The 16,910-nt window shown below is 35.2% G+C and overlaps 2 pseudogenes across 2 annotated transcripts in view; one reads left to right on the forward strand and one right to left on the reverse strand.

The window, feature by feature from the left end:
* LOC307055613 (centrosomal protein of 78 kDa-like) overlaps positions 1-16,910 on the forward strand; it is a 591,539-nt pseudogene that overhangs the window by 332,597 nt on the left and 242,032 nt on the right. The window lies entirely within an intron of this gene.
* Positions 1-16,910, reverse strand: part of LOC307056583 (centrosomal protein of 78 kDa-like) — a 170,850-nt pseudogene that overhangs the window by 145,766 nt on the left and 8,174 nt on the right. The gene's annotated exons all lie outside the window — the stretch shown is intronic.

Genomic DNA, 16,910 nt, shown 5'->3' on the forward strand with positions numbered 1-16,910 from the left:
GTGTGATAATGACATAGTTGAGCTTAAAAAGGGCAGTTCTTGCATTTTAGAAATATGTATACTGACGTTTTCACTGAGAAAAAGAAATCTGGGATTTGCTTTAAAATTGCTGGGGATTATGGTGGTAGTAGTAAGAGAGGGTATAGAGAAAATATATTGGCCTGAAATTGACATTTGATGAGGACAATTGATGAAAGTTTCTACTTCTTTCTTTTTACTTCTGTAGATGTTTGAAATTTTCCATACTAAAACATGTTTTATAAATGTAGATGGCTTGCAATTTGCTCTTCTGAGCTCTCAGAAGGCAAAAAGCCATTCTTAAATTAGGAGCTTTCTTCTCTAGCCAAGAATTCTAATGATAATTGTGTCCCAACTGGCCAGTGCACTCAGATTGCTCTGAGATCTGTTGGTGGAAAAAAAATCAGCACAAACAATAAAGAGGCTCTTTAGTCTTAGAAGAAAACAACAAAGAGTAAAGGCTGCTGCTAGGTCTAGGGCAATAGTGTAGCATCAGTATAAGGCAAAATATTAGTTTCTTCCAAAATCCACTTGTTACTACTGTGTATACTTTTGCAGCAAAATATCTTTTCTACATTGTCAGCATTAAAGTAAATTTACTATTTAGGTGGCATTTAAATTGTCATATGCTCAAAGCCTAGAAAGAATCCCCTAGGCTGAAATGACATTAAATCTTATTTTGGCCGTTGTAGTGTATTCTCCAGTCCTACTTGCTTTGTCTATAACTGTCCTAAAAAGGTGTGAGGAGATCTGCCAATATTAATGCCAGGATTCAAAATGAGTTCTTTGCAGCTTGCTTCCTTCAGGATCTTCTGCCCTCAGACCCATGTATTTACTTAATGCCTCAGATTATTGTATATGTCACATCTTTCCAACTAGAAGACAAGCTCCTTTAAGGGCAGTGACTAGTCTCATCAACATCGAATTTACTCCAACACTAGTGCTTTCAAAATGTGTGTTGCTTAGTATATGTCTGACCGTAAGAAGTTATAGAAACAATTCTACTCTAACTAAATAATAATGATACTACTACTACTATTTCTACTACTACTGCTAATAAAATGTATGAAATAGAGTATACATGGGAAAATAAAGATAACACTGGAAATCCCAGACTATAAAATGAATGATCCCAAAGCCACTGGCCAATCCATTGACTGTAAACAGTTACTTGTGAATTGGTCAACATTTAAATGCATAATTGAGAGAAGGGTTAAAACAAATTTTATTACCAAAAAACACAATTTTTATACCTACAATTTTTGAGCTCAACTAACCTGTAGTTTTCACAGAAATAGATGAGATTCAAAGTATTCATTCAGGTTCCTAAATGATCCATTCCCTATCTTTCCTTATGAAACAATCAGTTGTAACTCTAATAATTTGTCAAGGATTCACCAATCTCTACTTCCTTTATTTTCCAAGGTTTGGTATCATTACAAAATCAAGCCCTTTGGCGGAATTTAATAGTTTCAAAATCCCTCATCAGTATTATTCACTGGGATAAAATAATATGAAAATTTAACAAACACTGACTATGTGCTGAGAAATGATCCTTCAGTGATTCACTCAAGGTGGAGACTAGCACTCAGGCTGCACCTGAGGTAGAATTTGAATTCCAAAGTGGACCTTTACACCACAGCTCATCTGCTCTTTTTAAAACCATCAGAAATAAGCCTGTTGCCTGACCTTTGAGATTCTGCCAAGAGACCATATTTACATCTTTTGTCTCTTTTAACTTCCCTAGTCCCCTTCTCTACTTTCAGAATAGTGATTCCCAGATAAGTACAATGAGTTCAAACAGTGTGGTTAAAGGGGTAATTAGTCTGCTCTGCAGCCAAGTTACTCACAGAATAAATAAGTTGGCTTTCAAAGTTGTTAGTTTCTTCCTGGGCTTTGTTTAGAGGGGTCTCAGCTCAAGCAAGCAGCCTGTCAGCAGCCTGAAATAACTCTGTGGAAATCTAATGGCATATATGTAAAATATGTCTATGAAACCTTTTATTCAATCTTAGGTGCATAATTTTACTACTTCTTTAGGCCTGGAAAAGGATATTCAGCTACAAAAGGACAGAAAAGAAAATGTGTATAATACCTCATGCCTGCCTCACACCCTAGAACCTTATTTTACCCGTTTTATCAGAAAATGATGTATACTGTAAGAAACATTTTTTTAATTATTTGATCAAATATTTAAGTGCACTAAGTCTCTGTATTTATTAAAGCAAATATACTTACCTTTCTGTCCCTTTCTAAAAGACAGCAAAAGATACAGTTCTTTTTTCTTAAGACTCAGGGTTTATGGATATTAATTATTACACTATATTGACACCCAGACATGTTTATAGGAGGCTTTTGAGACATACAGAGCTATTTATTCCCATACCAAATGGCACTTCTTTTTCCTCTGCCTTCTGCCTGTATTTTTTCTGTTGCGATTATATCCTACTGAGGCTGCTACATGTCTTTGTTTGATTTGAGGTTCTAAAGGTAAGACTGTATAGTCTCCTTTTTACAGAATAATAATGGGTTTTATGACTGTTTGCCTTCAGAAGCCTCTTTTTCCACTCATTCTCATTTCATATCTATGGTGAGGTGTCTAAAACAGATGAGTTAGTTCTGAACTGGTGATATATACATCAATTATTATTTGATTCATATTCAAAGCAGCTCCTCCTAAAATAGTGGCCTTCCTGCCTGTGGGATGTAGTCTAACCTATTGCCTGGATCTACACCCACCAACATCCATATTTTGTCTATTGTTACCTTGGACACTTGTAGGAACTGAGGGAGTTTCTGTTTCTATAGTGTCCATTGACAGACAAATGAATAAAGAAAATATGGCACATATGTAGAATGGAATGTTATTCAGCCTTAAAAAATAAGGGAATCTTGCCATTTGCAACAACTTGGATGAACCTTGAGGGCATTATGCTAAGTGAAATACGTCAGAGAGAGAAAGACAAACACTGCATAATCTCACTTTTACGTGTAATCTAAAAACGCTGCTCTCACAGAAACCGAGTAGAATGCTGGCCATCAAGGGCTGGGGAGTGGAGGAAATGGGGAGTTGTTGGTCAAAGGGTATAACCTTCCAGTTATAAGATGAATAAATCCTGGGAGTCTGATGTACAGCATGGTGACTATAGTTAACAACACTATTGCATACTCAAAAGTTTCTGAGATAGTAGATCTTACATGTTCTCATCACACACACACACACACACACACACAAAAAAAGGTAATTAATTGTGTAAGGTCATGGATGTGTTAACTAACCTTATTGTGGTAATCATTTTGCAATATATACATGTATCAAATTATGATGCTGTACACCTTAAACTTATACAGTGTTATATGTCAATTACATCTCAATAAAACTGGAAAGAAGAAAAAGATTCACATGGAGAAGGGTGAGGCTGGTAGAAAAAAGCCACCGCCTTGAGCAGTACCAAGGTGGGCGGAAAGCCATGGGGCTCTATTAGCACTGCTGGGGGAGGCTCTGCTCCCACGTGTGGGGAGGGGGTAGGACAGCACAGCTGTGATCCTTATTGCAGACCCTAGGCAGCCTCAGGCAACTTTTCAAAGTTAGATGCTGAAAACCAATAAATGAAATTATAAGGAAGAATTACAGAAATGTCTTTATTCTACTTCTGGTCCTCTTGGCAACTTTTTCCATCTAAAAGCTGCGCCCTGCAGTTCTCAAAGCAGGAACATTAACATGGACCAGAAGTTTCCAAACTTTTCATCATCAACCCCTACACCAAAAGAAAAGTTGAAATTTTATGACCCCTAGTATATGAAGTATCTTGTGTGTTTTTAATATTTATCAAGAGAACATTTAACGGTTACCTACTATGTGCCAAGAGAAAATAAAAATAAGACGCAGACTTTAAATGCAGACTTTGCTCCGGTATTATTCTTCCTTTTAACTTCAGTATAAGAACTATTGAGCTATTTCCTGTCCCAGTAAGGGGATAAGCAGACGATTACAGAATCCTGTGATCTCTTCCCAAGTTTGCAACTATAGGGTTGGTCCTAGAATTGCTCAATAACTTTGTATTTTGATTTAAGGGGAAACTAAAAGAACTTCCTGTCCCAAAGTAACTCTGCTTTGCGGAGACTGGAGGTGCCGTGCAACTGACTCAAGATACTGTTTATTTGTTTAAACAGTTAAATAAGTAGTTTCTATTTAACAAGTGAGCACAAATTTTCACAACAGTACCTACCCCATGACATAACTCAGACAAAAACTCTGAGGGAAAGGAAAACTATATGGGCAAAAAGTCCAGGTTCCATCCACTGTACGTGGGATATTGATAGGCTTGTAAAACTTACAGAGGTACCTGGGGGTACCCAGGAACCCTGGGTATTTAGTATACAGATCAGCAAAGGATGGTGGAAAATAAGACGACACCAGGTCAGGGGACAAATTAAGCAGGTGAAGCTGGTCCTTTATATTCTTTTCCCTTCTGATACACCACTGCTCGTTCATGTCCAGAATATGTTCTGTATCCTCAGTAGACCTACACACACACACACACAGACACGTGTGTAGCACACAAACATGCACGCATGCATGCATGTACACATACATGGAGTCCCCAGTCTTCTCAGTTAAAATTCAGCTTGTAGTAACTAAAGAAAATTTATAATGCCCTATATTTTATAGATTTTAAAAATACTTGCACTTTAAGAGAAAACTTTTAATGTCTGAAAATCCCTTCTGACGAAGGAAGTTATTTCTGATATTGGAGGTTGACAGTTTCACAGAGAAAACTTCAGGAGCACAGAGACATGCCTGACCCTCTCCCCACGCACCATCTGGGGAGAATTCACCAACACACAGGCTCAATCCCTCTGCTAAGTCAAAATCAAGTATACCAACATCATTATTTCACAGAGAATACCCTACCTCATGTTAGGCATTCATATGTATTTTATTTGTTGAAGAGAGGAAGAAGATATAAAGGAGGGAATCATCCGAAATTACAGAGTACACCATTTAAGTCAATATAGATATTTAAATTTAAGGTAAAATTCAATGATAATTTCAAATTATATGTGGAGTTTTATTTACTAAAGAATATTTTGCAAAGTTCAACTCCTATTTTAACTTATATTTTCAGAGAAGGTATTTGGTCCAAATGAAGAATACCTTCAATCATTGTTCTTTTATTGCAAGCAAAAAAGGATTTATACTTCTTTTCATGAAATATGGTTGTTTGACAACAGAAGGATAAATATTTTATATTTTTAGAAACAACAGTCAGGCTACTGATATTCTTAATTAGTTTTAATAAATCTGAATGCTTCTTATCATCTACTCTTTAGCTTGTACCCGAGGAGTTGAATACCTCCGGGAAGATATGTGCTCCAGACCCGTAAATATGCAGTTCACAGAGCCCACCACCAGAGGGCAATAAAGAAGTCAAATCTTGAAACCATGGAGTGAAAATAGTGGGAGTTTAAATAAAAGCAACATTTCACAGTATGCTTTTCTGACCAACGTTATATCTAATAACTTAATGGATTGTATGTACATGGATTCTGAAAAGTCAGCAGCACACATCACTGGTCAATTTCTATGATAAGGAGAACGTAATTGGAGTGTAGAAAAACAGTATACTTACATCTTAAAATTCCACCCCTACAGAATCTACTACTCACTACTGAAAAATGGTAAGAAGAATAGCTTTCTGTGTCTCAGTCACCAGTTAACATTTTCAAGAGTAGAATTTATCTTCCTATGATGCTCAAATACACAGGAAAAATGCATATCTAGGACAATGGATAAACTCTATATGACATATGAAAATAATTCTTCAAATGGAAAAAGTAAAAGATCTACAAGGAACAGTTTTATATGCATTAGTGTGGATATATACATAAAGAGGCTCTAAGAAACATAAAAATCACTTCCAGGAAGTAATTTTAGGTAGAAGAGAATTAACATGGATGAGGAAGAAAAGAGAGTTGGTTTTAAGATAGTTTCATTTACTTGTTTTTTTGTGTTTATTTATTTGGTTTATTTATTTGGTCTTCGGAATATAAGGAAACAGTGGCTTTCACATCCGTATCCCAGTGGAACAAAGGGACCGAGGTCTATACTGGAGCCCAGCCATTGTGTGACTATCTTGTAATAATACTGGTGAAATACAGCCAAATCATTTGAACTACAAGCATCCTCTCTGACAATAGTCTTAAGACATCAACATTATAAATTAAAGAAAGGAAAGAGAGAATACTGTTTTCTTTAGAGAGAAAATACAGATTCTGGATCAAATCAATAATGTCAGCAAACCTCATGGCTATAAAATATTCTGCTGCCTATCATTTAGATCATGCCTGTAGAAGAGGGAAACTGGGTGATAATTTCCCCAGATTTTATATTTAATTCAAATATTTTAGATAAGAGGCATCTCTAGTAAAACACTGTATCATTGATTTTTTCCAAAATGATAGCTCACAGGAGTTCCTCTTTCCTTCTCAAATACATATGGGGAAATGGAGGTGGGTGGGTTAGAGGAACTATCTAAACAGAGCATAGTAATCAACAGTTTGATTTTTTAAAATAGAAATTTCTATTTAAATTGTTTCCAGAGACAGAAACACACAGAGACAATTCCATGTGACAACAGTGGAAGAGACCAGAGTGATGCAGCTGCAAATCAAAAAATGCCAACACCAGTGATTGATGGCCACCACCAGAATCTGGTTAAGACAAAGAAGGATCCTCCCCTTGAGGTGTCAGAAAGAATATGGCCCTCTCAACACTCTGAGTTTGATCTTCTGGCCTCTAGAGCTGTGATAAAATAAATTTCTGTTCTTTTAAGCTAACAAGTTTGTGGTATCTTGTTATGGTAGCCCTAGAGATAACAGTATTTGATTCCTGAGATGGCAACTGTATTCTGACTATGTAATGACTATTCCAAGATGATCAACAGACACAAAGATAAAGAAAGGCAAAACTGAGACTAAGCCCAGTTCTTTTTATTCCCAGAATAATAAATGATTTTTTAATTAATTTAGATCTCTTTGTCTAACCCCTCTGCTTTTCAAAAGACTATGTGTGACTAATCAAGTATTAATATGTTATACTTTCATTTTAATTCATCTCAAATTATTTCTAATTCCCCTTATGAGTTCTTACTTGACCCATGAATTATTTAGGAATATATTGTATAATTTCCATTTGTGATTTTTCAACAAATTTCTGTTAACAATTTCTTATTGCATTCTATTGTCATCTGAGAGCACTCTTTGTATTGTTTATATCCTTTAAAATGTACTGAAATTTGTTTTATGGCCTAGCATATAGTATATCCATGTGCATTTGAAAAGAATGTATATTCTGATGCTGTTGGGTGGAATGTTTTATAGATGGCTGTTAGGTCTAGTTGATTGATAATGTTGTGCAAGTTTTTTTATTTTCTTGTTGATCTTCTGTCTGTTCTGCTATTGAAAGAAAGGTATTAAAGTATCCAACTATTATTGTAGAACTGTCTCTCTTTTCCGTTGTGTCGATTTTGCTTCATTGTATTTTGAAGTTCTGTTGTTAGGTGCATATAAGTTTATAATTATTATACATTCTAGATGGTATAATCCTTTTATCATTTTAAAATATCTTCGTCTCTAGTAAAAATTTTCATCTTAAAATATATTTTTTTCTGATATTTTCTTAGCCACTCCAGTTTTTTTGTTGTTGTCTTGTTTTGTTTTGTTGTTACTGTTATGGTATATCTATTCCAACCCTTTTACACTTCACCTATATATTTTCTTGACTCTAAGTGGGTCACTTTCTTGTTGATGTCATATACATATATAACTGTATATTACATTCAAAAATTACATATATAATAACAAATTATGGCAGACTTTGAACTGGACCTTTTATTTTTTTCAGTACGCGGGCCTCTCCCGTTGCAGAGCACAGGCTCCGGACACGCAGGCTCAGCGGCCATGGCTCACGGGTCTAGCCGCTCCACGGCATGTGGGATCTTCCCAAACCGGGGCACGAACCCGTGTCCTCTGCATCAGCAGGCGGACTCTCAACCACTGCGCCACCAGGGAAGCCCTGAACTTCACCTTTAAATGAGTATGATTTAGACAGTTGAGCTTCCCTACCAAATGCAAATAACTCACTTGAACTCTCTTTTTTGTAAAGGACAGACCAATTCTTCCAAGGGGAATTCTTGAACTCATTAAATATGTGATATTCATTATAATTAGTTGCATTTAACACCACAGAAAGGACTTGATCAAAGGCTATTTTACTCTTTTCTTCCTCACTGGATGATTAGCTAGGTTCATTTTTAAATGGAAGATATACTCTAGATATTTAAATGTAGGGCATCTCTTCCTTTCAAATCTCAGAAAGAAAGGTGTGCTTCAGTTTCCCTGCAGAAAGCTCTAGTATCTTACCCCCTTTTGAAAGAGGAACTAATCCTTCTTTCTCTATTCTTCTTTGTCTTCTTCCTTTCATCAGCAATGAGCCTCTTTATCATTTTTGTCAGCCCAAAGAATAATTTTTCTCTTTCCAGGCCATTCAAAAATTGTACACTACAAAGTAAACGGAAAGAGCTTTATTGATAAAAATAAAACAGCTATGGCATTAGTTCTTAAAGAGTATAAAATGTTGATCCCTCATTCCAACAAAAAGTCTTGTTAACATTTAGGGTTCAATGAGAGGCAATAAACAAAAATGTTTTGGTGACTCATTTGACATCTTTACTAAAAGGTTTGAACTCATAATGGTGAATATCAGACAGAGTTGTGTTAGGCAATTAAAATTAAATTATATCTAGACGTATTTTAAATTACCACATTAACATTAGCAAGTAATCTTAGAACTCATCTTGAAAGTAAAAGGTACTTTTATACTTTATAATGAAAAAATTAATAAAATGTGCCTTTATGAAGAGAAAATGTAATTATAATACCAATTAATGTTAACTGGTCACTTTTTTATTGAAGTAGAGTTGACATACAATATTATGTTAGTTTCAAGTGTTCAACATAGTGATCCAACGTCTAAATACATTTGAATTGGTCACCATGATAAGTCTAGTAACCATATATCACCATACAAAATTATTACAGTATTATTGACTATATTCCTTATGCAGTAGATTGCATCCCCAAGACATTTATTTTATAACTGGAAATTTGTACCACTTAATCCCCTTCACCTATTTCTCTCAGTCCCCATTCCCCTTCCCCTCTAGTAATCACCAGTTTGTTCTCTGTATCTACAAGTTTGTTTCTCTTTTGTTTTCTTTGTTTTAGTTTTTAGAGTTCACATATAAGTGAAATCATACAGTATTTGTTCTTCTCTGTCTGACTTATTTCACTTAGCACACCTAGTACTCTAGGTCAATCCATGTTGTTGCAAGTGAAGATATTTCATTCTTTTTTAGGACTAAGTAATATTTCATTATATATGTGTGTATATATACACCACATCTTCTTTATCCATTCATCTATTTATGGACACTAGTTTCTTCCATATCTTGGCTATTATAAGTAATGCTCCAATGAACAGAGGGGTGCATACATCCTTTCTTATTAGTGTTTTTGTTTTCTTTGGATAGATACTCAGAAGTTGAATTGTTGGATCATATGGTAATTCTATTTTTAACATTTGGGGGAACCTCTGTACTGTTTTCCATAGTGGCTGCACCAATTTACATTCCCACTAACAGTGCACAAGGGTTCCCTTTTGGATGATGGCCATTCTGACAGGTGTAAGGTGATGTCTCACTGTGGTTTTGATTTGCATTTCCCAGATGATTAGTGATATTGAGCATCTTTTCATGTGTCTTTTGGTCATTTGTATGTATTCCCAAAGCAATGTAACCCCTATCAAAATACCAATGGTATTTTTCACTGAATTAGAACAAATAATCCTAAAATTTGTATAGAATCATCCAAACAAACAAAAAACCTCCAATAACCAAAGCTATATTGAGAAAGAAAAACAAAGCTGGTGGTATGACATGCACTGATCTCAGACTATACTACAAAGCTATAGTAATCAAAACAGTATGGTATTAGCATAACAACAGACACATAGGTCAGTGGAATAGAATAGAGAGCCCAGAAATGAACCCACAGTTATGTGATCAATTAATCTACAACAAAGGAGGCAAGAACATACAATGAAATAAAGACAATAAATGGTGTTAGGAAAATTGGACAACTACTTGCAAAAGAGTGAAACTGAACTATTTCCTTATACCATATATAAAAATAAATTTAAAATGGATTAAAGACTCACATTTAAGACCTGAAACCATAAAACCCCTAGGAAAAATACATTGACATCAATCTTAGCTATATTTTTTGGGGGTCTATCTCCTCAGGCATGGCCAACAGAAGTAAAATTAAACAAGTGTCATTATATCAAACTGAAAAGCTTTTGCAGAGAGGAGAAAACCATCACAAAATGAAAAGGTAACTTACTGAATGAAAGATTTTTTTCAAATGATATATCTGATAAGGAGTTAATATCCAAATTATCTAAAGAAATCATACAATTTAATATCAAAACCCCCCAGATATTCCAATTTAAAAATGGGCAGAGAACCTGAACTGGTTACTTTTTAAAGTGTTTGATACAGTACTTAGATGCATTCTTTTTTCATTAGCCTTGAATATCAATACTCTGAACATCTCCGTTTATAAATGAATAAATTAAGGAATGGAGAGATAAATGACTTGTCTAAGGTACAAAGCTTATTACAAAAAAGATTATACTAAACCAGACCTCTGATTCAGATTCCTATACTTTAATCATTATGGCTTACTGCAGAAGATTAGAGACAGAATTTGACATTGAAAGCTTAGATTCCAGTTTTTAATGAGACTTCTTCACCATGCCTTTATGTCTAAGGGAAAAAATTCTGGTCTGTAGTGCCATTAATGATAATACTGCTTTAGAGAAATGTTCTGGAGGGAAAGGATATTATTCAAATTTATTTTTAAAGTTTTTTTTTTGGTTTGACTTTGTTTCTTAATTTTCTCATGTTAGGATGGGAGGGCAAACAAAACCTAAACTAACAATACCAACTATACGTGTGTGTGTGTGTGTGTGTGTGAGTGCGCCTGTACTTATAAGTATGAAAATACAACTTACAAGAAAAGGCAAGGCCAGAATCTATAAGGCTAAGGATTTTGACTTTATCTTAGATGCAAGAGAAAGCAATTAAATGAAAAGATAGTTGTGTAGATACTAGGCTGTTCAAGTAGAGCAAAGGAGAAATGGTAGTAGCTAAGATGGTGGCAATGAAGATGAAGAGAAACATTATATATGTGATGAGAGAGAGAGAGAGAGAGATGACATTCCAGAGGACCTAATGATGCAGTCTATGCAGAAAGTGAACAAAAGGAAGGAACTGAGGATCATTCCCAGGTTTTTGCATGGAGTTACTTTTTGTGTGAATCATGGCACCATTCACTGAGGAAGAAAAGATTTGCAGGATGGAAAAGTTTGGAAGAAGGAATAATTGAAGTTTCATTTTAGACATCTTAGTTGTAGAGACGTCAAGCAGTGTTCCTCATATTTCTCCAATGAAAAGAATCACCTGGGGATCTTATTGCACATATGGATTATCACCTTTCCTGCTAGAACTTCTGGTTTGGTAGTCTGAGTTGAACACAAAGTACTAGATTTTCTCACATTGCAGAAGAAAAAAAAACACACTGAAGGAGGTGGGAAAGAGCTAACCTAAGTAACTTTGGAAAACAGTATTTTAATATACTGTAATTAACCATGCACAATATATACTGAAAAGCTAAAGACAAAAAGAAATGTACACAAATATTGAACTTGTTAGTAAATTTATTTTTCACACGTGTACAGGTTAATGATTTTTAAATATTTTATGTGTATTCCAGAATTGAGCAAATGAATAGGCTGCAAATAATGAGAATTAGGTTTCTAATTGTTAAAGAGTGGCAAATAAGGAAAGGGTAAGGGAGGCTAGAATAAACCCTGTGCTGTTGGATTGGAATCAAGGTATCAATTTGAATTCATATATCAATTTGAAGTTATATATATATATGTAGATAGACAGATGATAATGTGTGTGTGTGCACACGTGTGTGTATATACACACACACCCAGATAGATAATATGAAAATAGAGATACTTGTATATTTTTATGTATTCGTATATATATTTTTAGCTCTCTCTGCTGAAAACACGATGAGGTAGCTTGGATAGTGATAAATCCACCTCATACCAAGATTCTGGTTTCTGAATACCATTATTAATGCAAGGAACAAGAACTCCATGGAGAAATGACTGATTCAAGGCTGAGACAGAGGAAAGTAAAAGATGGGTCTGGAGCATTTTGTGGTGTCAGAAAGTAAGATATTACTCCAAAAATTGTATGGCCATATAGGAAAAATATAGGAGACAGCTGGAAGGAGTACCAGTGACCAAATATGGAACACTTTGAGAAACAAAACAATTAATGATAGTAATAAATTTTAACCCGTAGAATAAAATAATTATCCACAAGTTCACACTGATGTATGTATATATATGAACAAATAACCAGATAAATACATAAATGAAGGAGAAGAACAGCTCTTTCTTATACTCAAATTATAGTTAATAAATGTAGAGGGAATGATGGGAATAGAAAATGAACAATCATCAAACACCACAGTAATTGGTGGAGTCAAAAATTATTGAGGGATGCTAAAATTAGTATGGGAAAATTAAACAAGAAGCAGAATATTTGAACAATCTCAAATAATTACAAAGGGAAAAATAGTGATTTTGCAGCTATCATTATAACTAAGTCATCAAAGTTAGCATCCCCAGTAGTGAGACATACAGATTTGTTTGTACCTCTAATATGTACTGAAAATGGCATAATATCTCTCCTGAAGTGTTCTTGTCAAGAAATACATATCCTCAGTCTAACCATGAGAAAATATCAAACAAACCCTATTTGAGAAAAATTCTACAAAATGACTGGCTAAGATTTTCCATTAGTTCAAGGTCATAACAGACAAAAAAAGACTGAGGAATTATCCTAGATTAGAGAAGAATGGGGAGATATGACAAGCAAATGCAATAAGGGATCCTAGATTTGAATCTGGACCACAAGACAATAGGCAATATTTGAATACAAGTCTATAAATCATTAGTAGCATTGTGACAATGTAAACTTTCTGCTTTCAATAATTATACTCTAGTAATATAAAATGTTAACATTTGGGGAAGCTGAGTAAAGGGTATATGGGAACTCATACTGCTATGTTTGAAGTTTTTTGATAAATAAGGTTTGATAACACAGTTTTATAAAAACTTAGTTTGGACATTTCTGAACCTCTTTTTTGTTTCCTTATGGAAGAAAGTTGCTTGTTTAGGGATAATACTAAATCAATGCGGGTAAGATTTACACAGGACCAACCCTAACATTCATAGTGTGTGGCACAGGAAACAACTTTGAATGGCCATTTCAAGGAACAATATACTTAAGTGTATACAATGAGTAAAATGGATGAACTACACAAATTAATGAGTTGAAAAACCATAGAATCATAGAATTTTCTCACTGTAAAGGCTCTTACTTTCATAACTTTTCAGAACTTTTCCGTTCCTATGGGTAAATACCAAAGAGCAGGATTACTAGATCACTGTATGGTAAAAGTACGTTTATTTTGTAAGAAACTGCCAAGTATCCCGCTAGCCACAAATGAGAATTCCAATTGTTCTGCATCATCACCAACTTCGGTATTTCAGTTTGGGGATTTTAGCCATTTAAATAGGTGTGTAGTGGTATCTCATTATCGTTCTAATTCAAAATTCACTGATGACATGGAATGTGTAGCATCTTTTCATAGGCTTATTTGCCATGTGTCTATTTTCTTTGTTTAACCATAGTAGTTTTTTTTTTTTTTTTTAACCAAGGCCTGCTAACTCTTGTCCTCCTATGTCTATTTATGTTGTCTTTTTTCTTTCTTTCTTTCTTTGAACTTTTGATCATTTAGTCTTTTTCCTGGTTATGTCCAATTATTTTTTATACTAAAATTGGGCTTAACTTATTTTAGGAAACTATAAAGATACCTCCACATTCTGGATGTTGTTATCTTTCTCTTGAAAAGATTTACTTTGGCCCATGGCAGACAGTTACTATAGGGACTGGTAACCTTAGTCCATTCTCAGTTTGAGCTCATTCAAAGCCGTTTTTCAGTCTGTGTGAAGGTTGGTCTATTCCTGTCTTGTCCTTCCTCTACGGGTGTTGCCCTTTGGGATTACCATGTGAAAGTTTGGATTCTCCCTATTCCCAACTACCCTTGTATTTGTTAGGCTTTAAATGTAATGGTTCCCGCAGCCCTGTGAGACTAAAGATACACTTAACTTGTCATTCCATTAGTTGTTGCCTTTAGCTTGAGCTGTTGCCCATTGGCTTCTGTGGTTAGAGTCTTTTGAACTCCTTGGCTTTTCAGTTCGTAGGCTGTAAGATTTGAATCAGCAAATGCCCAAAGGAGAAAAGCTGCACCAAATGTCAAGCTTGTGTATGTGTTTCCCTTCTCTCCACAACTTGGCCCACGTCTTGGTGTCTCTCTAACATTCAGATGGCAGCGAACAGATGTTTTCTTACTTTATCCAGCTTTTCTAAAATTTCTTTAGACTTCACCTGATCTTATGTTATTATTGAACTATCATCTCCATTACCCCTAGGAAGAAAATTTACAATTTTATGTTTTATTTTTTTATTTTCTATATTACCTCAGTTTCTGTAGAGACCTTTTACCTCACTGTTCGGTCTAGTTCCTGTGTTAGCAGTAAGATGGAGATAAGGTGGAGGCTAAGAATACTGGGGGGAAATCACTGATGAATGATATGTCTCGTTCTTTTTGTTTTTCCTCTCCTTATTTATTACTCTGGCAGCCTACACCTGCCTTTCTTCATTTGACCCACTTGCCCAAATAAGAAACCCACTCTGGTAAAGACCTGACTTTACTCTCATAAATGTCTGCATGTTAGGATTAGCTAGATGATGAACACCATGCCAGAGTTCTTTGTGTAAGACTTTTGCAGACTTTTGTTAGCCCTTTAGTTTGCCTCTTGCAAACGCTGCTCTGATTGTTGAGGTTTTCTAAGATTCTGTAGGTCAAACCTCTCTACCTGCATACCAGATGAGCCCTTCTCTCTTTCCTGACTTCACTTGTGGGAGGTTAGCCCTCGGTTCTTCTTTTTCCCCATCCAATCATAATTGTTCATGAATTCCAAAAGGCCCTCAAAGTATCTGTCGTCCCTTTCTCTCTTCTCTTTTTTATCAACACTGTTAAATATTAACCATATATTTGCATACCTCTTTCTTACTTACAGTGGAATATTGGAAGGCTCGATCATTAAGTGTGAGCCCCACCAAACTAGGACTCATACAACACTCTCCTCCAGGCCAAAACTTTTGATATCCACTGGGTTTTTTTAATACTATCTTATATGTATCTAAATTTGTAAGGATTTAGTTAATGCCTGAGTTATGTGACAATAAGAAATCAGTCAAATTAGCACTACAGAAGTGCAGCTTAGACCTAGGGACCAGAACCAAGGACCACAAAAACCTGTTAACCAATAAGTTTCACTTGTACTTCATGTTTAACAACTGCTGAGGGTGAATGGGAAGTGAGGGAAAAAGAGTTTAACTTCATATCACGGAAACTTGCACTAAAATGAAGAGGAAAATGACCCAGTTCCTGGTTCAAGTCTCTGTAATCTGCTTCAATAAATAATAACAGCACACAAGGAAAACAAACACTATATGATAGGAACAATGGATAATTAATTACCAGATCAGGGAGGACAGATTACACTTGCTATGGGATTTCATTAAAGAAGGATTCCAAAAAGTACTGGCTTCTTCTGAGAAGACTTCTCAGAACAGGTAGCATTTAAACTGAGTCTTGAACAAGTATATAGAGGGTAGGGAACAGGCCTTCCGGGCAGGGAACAGGCACAGTGTCAGGAATGGCACAAAGGGCTTATGGAATAGGGGACAAAACTGGCTGAACACAGGAGTGCTACGTGTTGGGGGATATGGGGGAAGGCTGGCTGAGGTTGGTTAAATGAAACATAATTAGACGGAAGAGAAAGTAGGTGCAAAGACACATGGAAGACTGTAGAAAGCCCCTGAAGATGGAGGTCAGCATAATAATATGAAGAACTCAGTGGTACTTTGACACTGTATGAATGTCTAGGTTTAAAAAAATCAGGAAAACACAATAAAAGAATAAACTACTGATATAATGATATGTAACCAGAGGCCAGATACCAAAGAATACACACTGTGTGTTTCCACGTATGTCATATATGGTGATAGAGGTCAGCTTAGGTGTTGCCCTGGGAGAGTATGGAACAGAAAGAAGTAACAGAGAACCGTGTAGGGTGTTAGAAATATTTTATAATATCTTGATCTGGTGTTGGATACATGGGTGCATAGAGATGTAAAAATTCAGTTATTAGCAATGCAGTTAACCTACTAGAGTTTTTTTAATATATGCGTACATTAAAAAAAAACTCTAGGAGGTTAATTAGGCTGTCAGTTGTATGAAGTAAATTTTGGTCAAGGAATAGCCAAGGTAGTAATGCAGTAATAAGTTATAAATGTACTCACTGTGCTCTAGAATGTCACAATTGGAATACAAGAAATATGTGTAAGAAAAAAGACAAATATTCAATATTGATGGTTGGATGAGCTGAATAAGTTAGATCACTCTACTTTCAATTTAAGAACTTAGCCACTGTTTGGATACCTTTGAACAAAGAAAAAAAAGAAATACAATTTTTATTACGCATATGCTATGTATCAATCCCTGACTTATATTTTGACACATATAAACATGGGAAATATTGCACCTTGTAACTG

Source organism: Hyperoodon ampullatus (assembly GCF_949752795.1).
Source record: "Hyperoodon ampullatus genome assembly, chromosome: 7".
Lineage (NCBI taxonomy): Eukaryota > Metazoa > Chordata > Mammalia > Artiodactyla > Ziphiidae > Hyperoodon > Hyperoodon ampullatus.